Source organism: Tachyglossus aculeatus, chromosome X4 (genome assembly GCF_015852505.1).
Source record: "Tachyglossus aculeatus isolate mTacAcu1 chromosome X4, mTacAcu1.pri, whole genome shotgun sequence".
NCBI classification, from domain to species: Eukaryota; Metazoa; Chordata; class Mammalia; order Monotremata; family Tachyglossidae; genus Tachyglossus; species Tachyglossus aculeatus.
Window position 1 is genome coordinate 43,927,307 of NC_052098.1, and position 14,300 is coordinate 43,941,606.

A 14,300-nucleotide genomic window follows, 5' to 3' on the forward strand; every position below is an offset into this window, starting at 1 on the left:
TTTCCCCCCATTACCCCCACAAACCCAAAACCCTATGAAAGTAGGCAGTCCCATGTTCATGTCATAGGCAGAAAGACCCATTAATAATAACTTTGGTATTTGTTAAGCACTTACTATGTGCTAGGCTCTGTACTTAATGCTGGAGTAGATACGAGCAAATTGTGTCGGACCCAATCCTTGTCCCACATCGGATTCACAATCTTAATCCCCATTTACAGATGAGGTAAGTGAGGCACCGTGACTTGCCCAAGGTCAAATAGCAGACAAGTGGCAGAGCCAGGTTTAGACCCCATGACCTTCTGACTTCCAGGCACATGTTATATCCATGAGGCCATTCTGCTTCTCATTCAGCAAGCCCATTGGTGTTTCAGCAACCTTAATCATTCATTCATTCAATCGCATTTATTGAGCACTTACTATGTGCAGAGCACTGTACTAAGCGCTTGGGAAGTGCAAGTCGAAACAGTGAGTACTGAAAGACTCACTGCTCATCCAACAAAGTAGGCAGCTAGAAAATGTTCTCTTCCCTATTTATGTGTGCACAAGGTGCAAAATGACACTCGTGAACATTCATGAAATCCCACTGTCAGAAGTATCAACTTCAAATATGAAGGGCATTAGGTTTAGGGGTGTGTGTGTGCATGGGGGGGGAAGAGTGAGAGAAGTATCTGTGATGGAAAAAACACCACATGGAGAATGACAGCAGGAAATCCAGACCATCTGAGAATCATTTTGAAATCATGTCTACAAAATGCATTATTTTATGGATAATGTTGATTGAGCCTGATTTACTCCTTGGTACAAGGTCAGACCACACCCTTGGGGCAGGCTGGGCAACTTTGCAGGACATCAAGATGCTTCATAGAGATGAAGCATCAGGAGATAGACCTTTTTAGGGGCAAGGATTCAAATGACCCCTTTGCCTCGGTGCAGTGACAGCTGGTGTGACCCACACATCAGAACAGCAGGGACACAGCCAGCACTGGCTCAGCAGGAAGTTAATCAAAGTGACTCTGCTGGACTGGTCTGTTCGCTGCATTCTGACAGCCAGAAGGGAGGCCCTCAGAGAGACCAGTAAGCCCTTTACGTGGTTTGGTCTCTGTGTCTTTTTCTGAGTCTCTACCTGCTTCCCTATATCCTCTGCCTCTCTCCATTTATCTTCTCTTTCCCCCTTTCTATCTCTTCTTCCCTCCCACTTGCTATACGCCTGTCTCCTCTCTCTCCGAGTTAGGATAGGGGAGGGGGTGAGGAAATTAAAATGCATAGGAAGGATAGGACCCCTTCAGTTTCACTCCAGAGGGCAAGACACTGTTGGGAATAGCATTTTGGTACCAGATTCATGGGTTCTACTAGCCATATCCCTCCTTGGTGAACAGTGAATTAGAATGGAGGAGGGGTGAGCGTTCCTTTTAATATGATTTTAAGGAACTCAAGTTTTTGATATGGGAATTATGAAGGAAAGAAGTGTTAGACTGCACATCAAGGAAATAATGATCAGTTTGTGGAACAGTGTCCTGAAAGAAACTTTATTCTTTGCAGACCTATAAATGCAGGCTCCACAAAAAGTTCAAAGAAACTTGCAGGCAGGCAATATACTGGTTAATCTGTGGCATCTTTATTATCTCTAAATTCTACTATACCACCATTCTGTGATTAGATTCTGTATGAGTGACTAAGAAAACATTCAGGAGTTCAGTTCTGATAAGAATCTGAAGCAGAGGAGGATGTTTATCAGAGACATAGCCAAACCTCTCTAATTTTGTAATTGCCCAAGAACAGGGTTCTTGGGAAATCACCTTTTAGGATTAGCTTGCCTAGATAATCACCCAGAAAGAAAGATTTCATTATGGTGTTTTTAAAACCTACATCTTCTGTACCAAGCCCAACCAGGTACTGCAGGGGATACAAATATATACACACAGCAAACCAGATTATCACAGGATACTTGTTCCGGTTGAGGAGGAGAGGTAGGGTAGTTTTGGGTGATTCAGGAATTCCATAATTATTTAGTTCTTGCTGTGATTAATATTTTTGATATGGACAATGAAAATGAAGTCAGCAAAAGAAGGAAAACAAATGACATAAAATGTTTGTCCATTCAGCCTACCACGGAAAGCCTGGGTGAAAATAGGTGTTTGTGCTCTCCAGCTGGGATGAGCTAGTTTACTTGAAAGCTGTTTAACCAACTCTTATTCGTAATAGTACTCTGTCTCTAGACAGGGATTCCACCATGGTGACCCGGTCTGATGATTAGGCATGCAGTGGATTGTTTACTTTGCCCGCTCTTGTGTCCTTTTAGGGTCATTGCCTTGGTATATGGTATTGTCTCTGCCTAACCTGGGCAAAGGCAATGATGTGCAGAAGTAAAGGACTGGTTCTGTTGCTCAAACTGCAGTAACACTCTGATACTGATTAGCATATTTATGGTTATTTTTGAGCTACTGATGATCTTACTGGCAGAGAGATAGATGAGATTGAGGTACAGAGAGGAGGTTGGCATTAGAGGAGTGAAGTGTGTGGGCTGGGTTGTAGTAGCAAATTAGGGTAGTAAGGTAGGAGAGGTCAAGGCGATTGCTTTAAAGCAATGAGTTTGTTTGATGCAGAGGTAGATGGGCAAACACCAGAGGTTCTTAAGGAGTGGGAAAACATGGACTGAATGGTTTGGTAGAAAAATGATCTGGGTAGCAGAGTGTAGTATGAACTGGAGTGGGGAGTGACAGGAGGCAGTGAGGTCAGCAAGGAGGCTGAAGCAGTAATCAAAGCAGGATAGGAGAAGTGCTTGGATTAACTCGATAGCAGTTGGATGGAGAAGGGTGGATTTTAGTGATGCTGTGAAGGTTGATAGATGAGAACTCAAGACCAAATGAGTTTTTATGTGTCCTAGGTCATTCATTCATTCATTCATTCAATCATATTTATTGAGCACTTACTGTGTGCAGAGCACTGTTTTAAGCGCTTGGAAAGCACAATTCAGCAATAGAGACACTCTCTGCCCACACCGGACTTACAGTCTAGAAAGGGGAAGACAGGCATCAAAACAGGTAAGTGGGCATAACTAGAAATAGGTCCAAAAGATGACTGTCTGTAAAGAGTGGAGTTCCAGGAACCACATCTCCATGATTCTCTCTCACTGCCCAGGCTTTACCTTGGACTGGCAATGTAGATCATGGAGTGAACTAGGCTCCTTAGGGTCCTTCAGAATGAGGTTAATCTGGGTTCATGTCTGATCCCTTGGGATCTCTTAGTTTGATGCAAACCCTCAAGCATTGCTGTAGTCTGCACATACCCATCCACACCAGCTCTGAGACCAAAGCAAACTAAAAGAGTAGAGTGAAGAGGCTCTACAGAGTAGATCTTCATCTCAGTGTCTTCTACTCTATTTTGCCATTGGGTCATGTCATCAGTTGCAGTGTCCAAGGCAGCCTGCCTGACAATCCAGAGCTCATCCCACAGACTTCCTCCATTTTAATTTAGTCATTCATTCAATCATATTTATTGAGCGCTTACTGTGTGCAGAGCACTGTATTAAGCACTTGGTAAGTACAAGTTGGCAACATATAGAGACGGTCGCTACCCAACAACAGGCTCTCAGTCTACAAGGGGGAGACAGACAACAAAACAGGTGTCAAAATCATCAGAACAAATAGAATTATATTCTAAAACAATACTCCACTTCTGCCACATCCCCCCATCCTGACCAGACATTGAAGGGTGGGTTGGCAGGAAAGGGGAAGGGGTTTGAAGAGATGGGAGTTGCGACAGTTAATTTAATCAGTCTATAGGTACTGAATGAATTGATCAAGGTCATAGAGAATATTATTTTCAGATTATGAACCTTCCCTCCTCCAGTGATGGGGCCCATGTTTAATTCCCAACTGTGTATTCTTTCCCAGCACTTAGTACAGTGCTCTACACACAGTAAGCATTTAATAATTACTATTACTAAAGTCTTTCAGAATAAGGCCACACCACATGTCTCCACATATCAAGTGAAAATAAATGCAAAAGTTGAGGGGCTTGTCTACAGTCAAACTTGAGGGATTTTTCTCCTCTAGTCTTGATATTTTGACTCTATCAACCTGGACTCTCAGACTGTGTTCCTTGCTATCATGCCACAACCTTTCCTTGAATTTGCAATGAAATGACTTGGCCAATATAACCATTTCCCTCCTGCTTGGGCTGAAAATGTCAGGACAAGTTCTTGCTATTGTCAACTTTCCTCCTTAAACATAGATTGAGATCATTTAGCCTTTGATCTCTACAGGCATATATTAAGACAGCAGTGCCTTGCTTTCCCAGTAACCTTGTCTCTAATGTTCTGTCTTAATGTCACTGGGAGGAGGCTATTGGGACATTTCCAAGCCCCAGAGCAAATAATGGAGAATTAGAGTCTTACAACAGGTGAGACGTAATAACAGCTGAATCTGCTGGCCGACAGGCTCTCACACCTAAGTACTCAGGCTGTTTCCAAATTAATATTTCCCTCATCAATGGGTAGTGCTCCAGGTAAAGCACTGACCCATTTTCAAAATGGAAAATACCACAAAATCTCCCCTTCAAGTCTTCTGTCCCATGAGTGAGAGGGTACATTTGACAACTAGGAATACGAAATCAAATTCAAAGCACCATAACTGTGCCCAACAGCCCAGAATTCATAACCTTTTCAAGGCCTTTTCGGCAACCACCCCACTTCAGTCTCTTTAGACTGACATCCCATGATATTTTAAGATATTTCACCCAAATGTGAACTAAAGGGACCCTCACTGTAAAGTTCCTAAAGCCTCAGGGTTAATAAAAGAAATACAAAATTGATCCTCAAGTCAGGTAAGCTAATTGCAGCCTTCCAGAGAACCCAGCAAATTCCCCCCTCTGGGTTCAACATCTCCTCCAAGCATTTTAAATTCAGGAATCCCAAAGAGTCTCAAAGAGCTGGGTTCACATCTCAACAGGTTATTTTAATCCTTTCCTGGGATGAGGATCTAAATTGTTTGCTTGTAGAAGGATCTGTTCTTTAAAAAGGCAAAAACAAAATCACACAACCTACACATCAAAAGGCCAACCCTGTGTTGAATTGCTGCTTCGAGGGATATAGCTCTGCAGAAATTATTCAGTCCTGAAACCCACATCATTTTCACTATCAGGAACTTTAAGGACATCATGGTACTTTTCTTTAAAGGAAAGGGAAGAGGTTAGTAGATATTTTGGATTACACTGGCAGTACAGGGGGCAAGTATTGTTATTAGAAAGCCCTGGATATGAATCCCTTTGGAGTAGATCAAGAGGGCTCAGATGGCTGGACAAGATCTACTTTGAGTATTGGGCAACATTGAGGGAACTGGAGAGATCCAATCCCCTCTTATTTTGTGCCTTCAATACTAGGTCAGAAAAGTGAGCTGGCAGGGGTGGGGAGGGGGGGTAGACATGCATGCACTCATTAGAACCCAGTCTGTACTTGTAATAAATTGAGTATATTCATTCACTCAGCTATTTTATATTAATGCATTTTATACTGCTTTCTATTACGCCCTTTTACTTCCTTCTGCTTGTACTATTTCTAAACACATTTTTTTTCTGTCTGTTCACCCCATTAGATTGTAAACTCCTAAAGGACAGGGACCACTTATTTTGCTTCTGGTAAACTGTCTAAAGCACTTACTACAGTGCCTCGCACTCAGTAGATGCTCAATAAATTCCATTGAAAATGGTGAATTTACTCATTTCATGGAATTATTGCTTTAAAGAGAAGAGTCAGAATCCAAATTGTTAATTTGGTACCAGCTCTGGGGAATCTGTTTGAAGATAAATGATTAATTTGAGCTCCACATTGAAACCTATCCTGTCCCGTCTATCATTTTACTTCTGTATTCACATGACTGTTCAGATACGTAATGTCGCCTGTTTCTGAACTGCAGTTTCTCCTTTCTTTCTTCACCAAGGCTAAATATATGCTGCTATTTATAAAAGATGCTTAGATTCGTGAACCGTAAAAAAAAAGGACTTACAGAATACAGTCTTTCCTGTTTGGACATATTATACTATAAAATTTTCTGACACTTCAAATTATGTGCCATGTTGTGTACAACTACATCTCAAACAGCTTCTCTGAATTATCTTCCCAGTATAATTCTCACTGATTATTCTCTAGCAGAGATCACCAAGCTAGTCCATGTTTTGCTGCATTTTGCAAAGCTTTCCTTGAAGCCCAAGTAGAGGGCAAGGTTTGTGAATCTGTGCTCTAAGCTTCTGTTCTCAGTGATCCATATTTTTCCCAAAGCATGCTGTCCATTTTTACATTGAAAAGTTTCAGGATCTTGTGGTAATTGTAGCAGCAGAAGGGGCTCTCCCTGCACCACCACATATTGCAAAGCAGTAAGCTGAGCTGGTCTTTGGATAAAAACATAAATCATCCAAGGTCCTGGTGTCAGCCACACGAAAACATTTCAAACAACTCGGCTGGGAGTGGGAGCACTGACTCTGTCAAAACTCTGTCGGTTGCTGTAATCTGCCTGTACATTTACAGGGGTTGACATATGAAATTGCTGGAAATGATTTCAGGTTGCAGATTATGCAATGAGCCTGTTTTGGTTCTGAATTTACTTGTCAGGTTACTCTACTGAGTTCTTCTGACACAAAATGAAAGTGTTTAAACAAATATTAACCTTTTTTAATGAATTTTAAAGACAGGCATGACTGTCAGGCAAATGATTTCCCTGGCTGTATGGCTTTTGTTCTTCAAATGTTTGTTCATGGGATTATATTGATTTCCTTGGTTTGAGCTTTGATGGCATTCTCAGTTTGTCCCTACCACAGGTGGGTACGTATTATGGTACAGGATTTCAACGGCATTCCCATAATGTATTCTAATTGACTTCAGGTGTTCAGTCCAAGAAATGGCTCCATGGAACAATAAGGTGGTGGATATTATATCCCCACCCTAGAAGATAGCACAAGTTCTGCAGGGTAAAAGGGCAGTTAAAAGGGCTATTCACTATTTTTGAGATGACTGTGTCATACAAAATGACCTTCCTTTGAGTGAATTCTAGAATGTAGAGAAAGGTGGGGTGATCAGTTGCATGACATATGGGCAAAGCAATACCAGGATACTAGAGAAACAGTGTGATGACTCTTTGGCATTCGTTCTCATGGTCATGGTGAACCACAGTCATGGCTATGGACCTCTCAAACATGTCAAATCCCTTTTGAACCTACTTATATTTTTACCAGAAACACTTCCTGGAGGAAAAACTTCCAAATATTTACATTCCGATGCATAAAGAAGTTGTTTATCTTTTGAACCTACCACCTTCATGGAATTCGGTGAGCAACAATTCCATCCTTGCCCTGTCCACGTTCTTCATGTTTGTATAAACTTACCATGTCTTCTCTCAGCCTTCTCCTTTCAGAATGAAGTCTATCCTCATTTGGAAACTTGTCCCATCCCTCTAATCAACTTGGCATAAGGTATCATATGCTTATTTAAAAAAAAACTGGGAAATCGAGTGACTTACCCAAGGTCAGGTTAGTGCCAGCTCTGGGACTAGAACCTGGGCCATTTGATTCTCATGGTCTTTCTGCTAGGCAAGATGAGATTGAGTGACCAGGAGTCCCAGAAACACTTGCTTGGGGCAAAAGGGCAACCAAGGCAATCCGAGGGATGACCATGAAGATGAATGCCAAAGAGCCATCATGCACTTCCTCTAAGTATCCTGGTATTGCTGTTGGTGACAGAATTTGAGGCTATAGATACATGTTTGTTCTGACCCGTAGAGATCTTTGCTCTTGCATATCTGACATGCGTGGAGTCCAGGACACTTCTGGACTACTCCCAAGTGGTGGTGGTGCCATGTATTCCTTTAACAGCAGCATGGTTTAGTGGAAAGAGCACAGCCTGGGAGTCAGATGACCTGGTTTCTAATCTCGTCACTACTACTTACCTGCTGTGTGACCTTGGGAAAGTCACTTAACTAATTTGTGCTTCAGTTTCCTCAACTGAAAAATGGTGATTCCATGCCTATTATCCCTCCCTTTTAGACTCTGAGCCCCATGTTGGACAGGGACTGTGTCTGAACTGATTAATGTTTATACCCCAAGGCTTAGAGCAGTGCTTGATGCAGGGTAAGCACTTAACAAATACCATAAAGAAAAAGAAAGAAAGAAAAACACCCTGGACAATTGCCTACTTTGCCCACTTTCATTCATTCAATCATATTTATTGAGCGCTTACTGTGTGCACAGCACTGTACTAAGTGCTTGGGAAATACAAGTTGGCAACATATACAGATGGTCCCTACCCAATAGCGGGCTCACAGTCTAGAAGGGGGAGACAGACAACAAAACAAAACATATTAACAAAATAAATAGAATAAATATGTACAAGTAAAATAGAGTAATAAATACGTACAAACATATATACAGGTGCTGTGGGTAGGGGAAGGAGGTAAGGCGGGGGGATGGGGAGGGGGAGGAGGGATAGAGGAAGGAGGGGGCTCAGTCTGGGAAGGCCTCCTGGAGGAGGTGAGCTCTCAGTAGGGCTTTGAATGGAGGAAGAGAGCTAGCTTGGCGGATGTGCGGAGGGAGGGCATTCCAGGCCAGGGGGATGACGTGGGCCGGGGGTCGACGGCGGGGCAGGCGAGAACAGGGCACAGTGAGGAGATTAGCGGCAGAGGAGCGGAGGGTGCGGGCTGGGCTGGAGAAGGAGAGAAGGGAGGTGAGGTAGGAGGGGGCGAGGTGATGGAGAGCCTTGAAGCCGAGGGTGAGGAGTGAAGCCGAGGGTGAGGAGACTACATAAATAGGAGAAGCAACAAGGCCTAGTAGCAAGAGCATGGGCTTGGGAGACAGAGGACGTGGGTTCTAATCCCAGCTCTGCCACTTGTCTGCTGTGTGACCTTGGGCAAATCCCTTAACTTCTCTGTGCCTCAGTTACCTCATCTGTAAAATGGGGATTAAGACTGTGAGCCCCACATGGGACAACCTGATTACCTTGTATCTACCCCAGCACTTAGAATAGTGCTTGGCATATAGGAAGTGCTTAACAAATACCATCATCATCATCATCATCATCATCATCATAGATATACAATCAGCTCTGTTATGTGTGGTGGTTCGGATCGGTGATTAAAAAACAATTGCAGGCCCTCCTTAGATTTCAAGCCCCTTATGGACAGGGACTATATCTTCTACTTGTGTTGCACTCTCTCCAGTATAGCACTGTTGTTGATTCAGTGGAAAGAGAATGGCTATGGGAATGATGTATGCCATCAGTGATGAAGATTATGACTAAAGAACCATCTAGGGTGGTCTGTCATATGGACAGGTCCAGGAAGAATGCTGAAAGATAGCTGGCTAGTGGGGGTGGCAAAGATTACAGTGGCTACCAAGGTAATTGCTGAGAAGCAGCACGGTCTGGTGAATAAAGCATGGGCCTTGGAGTCAGAAGGACTTGGGTTCTAATCCTGCTTCACCACATGTCTGCTGTGTGACCTTGGGCAAATCATTTACGTCCTCTGTGCCTCAGTTCCTTCATCTGTAAAATGGGGATTAAGACTGTGAGGCCCCTTGTGGGACGTGGACTGTGTCCAACCTGATTAGCTTGTATCTACCCCAGTGCTTAGTACAGACCCTGGCACATAGTAAGTGCTTAACAAATACCATAAAAAAATCACCTTCTGGGCCAGAATGTTCTGGCACAGCATCAGCTGTAGTCATTTCAGCTGTGAATGGATCTGGCATGGTACAAAAAAGACACTGTGCGCAGGCACTTTGCAATGTAATCCATCCCTGCCCATCTACCCCAGCAAACAAACTCCAGGGATGACTGAATATGAGAAGCCCTGTGCAAACCATTATCATTCCTTCATGTGTATTTATTGAGCATTTGCTGTGTGCAAAGCACTGTACTAAGCGCTTGGGAGAATGCAATATAACAATAAATGGACACATTCCCTACCCACAACGAGCTTATATCCAATTCATTATGCAGGTTCTGAGAAATGAGCTTTGTTGATCATTCTCAATGGTGGACTCCATTATCCCTCTTTCAAGCACTTAGCATGGTACCTTGCACGCAGTAAGTATTCAAAACACTTTTTTAAGTGGTGCTTGTTAAGCGCTCACTACCTGCCAAGCACTTGTATTAAGCACTGGGCTAGGTACAAGATAATCAGGTCAGATACAGCTCCTGTCCCACATGGAGCTAATTGAAATCCACAGAAACCCAACATGGAGCTTTACTCTCCTTTGCCCAATGCTATTAAGCCATACAATAGCTAAAAGACTGGCGGCACTAGGAGAGAAAGTGAAAAAGCACTGAACTAAGGTAATTTCCACATTGGAAAATCAGGCCCCACAAGTCCAAGGGAATGGGATTGAAATCAAGTTGGATGAGGTGAAAAGTTGCATTCTGACTTGTATGGGCCTGCTGAAGGGACGATTTCTTTCAGGGCAAATCTGTAATTGGGACCCTAAAATTCCCAGGTAGGTTCTTTTCTTTTCTCCTTGCCTTTCTGAATGTGTTTTTTTCTCTCATAGCAGCTACTTGGAGGAGTGACCTTTGCCCCAATGTGTCCAAATACACTAACTAATTGAATACGGTGTGATTTCAGGTCTCAACCTGAGACAGCACCAATAATCAAACAGCAGTTTATCTTGTGCGCTGGGAACTATAAATTAGTTTAGTAGTCCATCAAGCTAGACTCTGTCCTTCTAACATACAGTTTAGCAAAATTATACGCTTCCATATCACAACACACGGGCAAACAGACCCAGTGAATTTTGTAGTTGGTAGTTGAATCGATTAATGCCGAGAATGCATTCCTTGAAGGAAAAAAAAATAAAATACTTATTGAGCTGAACACAGTTCATTTTACAATCGAGGCAAAAAAAATCACAATTGTTTCTTCTCTCCGGTGCATTGTCTGCTCTCCGGTGGTGAGATTATTATGCGATTGGTAAAAACAAATGCTGGGTATTATGATTCAGTGATGATGATTCATTGATTCAATCAATTAATTGCATTTTTTTGTGTGCCTGCTCTATACAAAGCACTATACTAGGCATTTGGGAGAGCTGAATAAAAGTAATGACACCATCTTTGCTCTCAATAAATTTATAATATAATGGCAGACAGGAAGACAGGCAGATATAAATTGTTTAGAATAGAGGGAGCAGGAGGAAAAATATGGATTCAACTGAAAATAGCAAGAGTCGGGGAAAAATGAAATAATGAATGAATAAATGGAGTATGAAATTTGATGATTACACAAGTGGCTGTTGGTATTACATTACATATTAGGTGGGGAATACTTCCTGGAGGAGGTAGGGTTTGGGGAGGATTCTGAAGATGTGAGGGGCCTGAATCTGGGGTATTCAGATCCAGCTCTTCTCAAAATAATGTGGAGCACACAGTAATAATTTGGTCAGAGCATTCAGGTAGGTTGTTTAGAAAATGCATGCAAAGACCTCCACTAGGTGCTTGGGGAACACTGAGAAGACATGATCCCTACTCTTGAGGATTGCATAATTTAGTGGGAAAACAGTAGATATAAATGGAATGGTATGCCATAGTTAAGAATGAGACAATATTAAAATAAATGTAAAATAAAATGAATATAAAATAAAATAAAGCTCAATCGCTTAGTACAGTGCTCAAGCACTTAGTACAGTGCTCTGCACACAGTAAGCACTCAATAAATATGATTGAATGAATGAAATATAAAAAATACACACTATAACTATATATTACTTGGATGTCCCGACACCTAAAACTTAACATATCCAAAACAGAACTCTTCGTATTTCCACCCAAACCCTCCCCTCCCACTGACCTTTGCATCAGTGTAGATAACAGTACCATCCTCCTGTCTCACAAGTCTGCAACCTTGGCATTATCCTTGACTCATCTCTTCCACAACCTCTCTCTCACATCTTCACAACATCTCTAGAATCCACTCCTATCTCTCCATCCAAACTGCTATTCCAGTGATTAGGCCTTTTATCATTTTTGTTAAGCACTTATGCACCAGACACTGTGCTAAGCACTGGGGTAGATAGTAGAAGATACAAGCTAATCGGGTTGGACACAGTCCATGTCCCATATGGGGCTCACAATCTTAATCCCAATTTTACAGATGAGGTAGGTAACTGAAGCATAGAGAAGTTAAGTGACTTGCCCTAGGTCACGCAGCACGGCTCAGTGGAAAAAGCACGGGCTTCAGAGTCAGAGGTTCTAATCCCGGCTACGCCACTTGCCTGCTGTGTGACCTTGGGCAAGTCGCTTAACTTCTCTGGGCCTCAGTTCCCTCATCTGTAAAATGGGGATTAAGACTGTGAGCCCCAGGTGGGACAACCTGATTACCTTGTATCTACCCCAGCGCTTAGAACAGTGCTTGGCACATAGTAAGCGCTTAGCAAATACCATCATTATTATTATTATTATTGTTAAGTGGCAGAGCCGGGATTAGAACCCAGTTCCTTCTGTGTCCCAGGGCCATGCTTATTCAATTAGTCTACACTGCTTCTCATTTATCATACCCTACCTCGACTACTGCATCAACTCATTCCTGACCTAACTCCTGTCTTTCCCTACTCCAGACATCACTCTGCTGCCCAGATCATTTTTCTAAAAAAATGTTCTGTACACATCTCCCCATTTCCATTGCTCAGAAACCTCCAGTGGTTGCCAACCCATCTCTACATCAAGCAGAAACTCCTCACAATAGGCTTTCAGGTATTTGAACATTTTTCTCCTTCCTACCTATCTTAGCTCATCTTCCACTAGAATCCAGCGCACACATTTCACTCCTCTGATACCATCCTACTTTTTGAGCCTCAATCTCTTCTTTCTTGCTGTTGACCACTTGCTCACACCCTACCTCCTCTCTGGAACTCCCTCCCCATTCATATCTGAGAGACCTCTACTCTCACCAATTTCCGAGCACTACTAAATCATATCTCTGATCTCCCCACCCTATTCTCCCTCCTTTCTGAATCACCTTTGCACTTGGTATTCACCCTCACTTCCAGAACAGTTCTGTACATATCCTTTTACTTTGTTGTTTCCCTTATCCGTAATCTGTCCTGTTTTACCCATTATATTGTAAGCTCCTTGTGTGCAGGGATCTTGCCTTCCAACTCTAATGTACTCTCCCGAGTTCTCAGTATGGTTCTCAGCACACAGTAAGCACTCAATTAATTCCATTGATTGGTTGATTGATTGATTACACACGGCAAATGGGGCTCTGTGGACAGGGCCAATTTGGGTGGAGATTAGACTTCCCGGGACCTCCCTGGAATATATCTTACCCCAGTCAATCATTCATATTTACTGAGCTCTAAGTGCAAGGCACTAAACTAAGCACTTGGGAAAGTTCACCAGAAGTAAAACACACAGTTCAATCTATCTGTCAATCAATCAATCAATCAATGGTAGTTATTGAGCCCTTTCTATGAACAGAGCACTGTACCAGGACTTGAGAGAGTATAATATAACCAAGTGTACAATATGACAGAGTTGGTAGACACAGTTGCCTGGCATAATGAGTTTACAGTCTAGAGGGGGAGACAGACATTAATAATAAAGAGAAGAACAATAAGAATGAGAATTGTGGTACTGGTTAAACACTTACTCTGTACTAAGCACTAAGTACTGGGGGAGATGCAGGGTAATCAGGTCCTACATGGGACTCACAATTGAACTAGGAGGGAGAACAGGCCCTGAGTCCCCATTTTGCATATGAGGGAACTGAGGCATAGATAAGTTAGATGGCTTGCCCAAAGTCACACTCCAGGTATGTGGTGGAGCCAGGATTAGAACCTACATCCTCTGACTCCCAGGCCCATACACTTTCCACTGTTTTATAAATAAATATAAATGAATCAATAATAAATCCTCTGGAGAGGCAGAGGCCCTGGGGGCCAGGGACTGTGGCGGCAGGCACAACACGCTTCAGAAGAGCCAGGATGCACTGTTGTGAAGCTCGTGGGGGTGTGTGACTCTTTCAGGGACAACCCCTTCCTGCTCCCCCACCCACCCCGGAGATACAAGACACAGGTGTTCTATAAGAAATAAAAGACAATGAACAGAAATAGCTTCCTCCTATCAGTGCTAATGACAAGCAGCTAAGGGAGAAGAAAAAAAGTTTGTGTGAGTGGCAGCTGTTTCAAGTATATCCTGTCTGCAGGAACCAATCAAAGGACATGGCTTATTAGCGACTAGTAAATCCACCCTTTGACTGGATGGAGGGCTATCAGATATGGGCACGCAGGCACACCAGTTATCCAATCAAAATTACCTTAGCAAATCA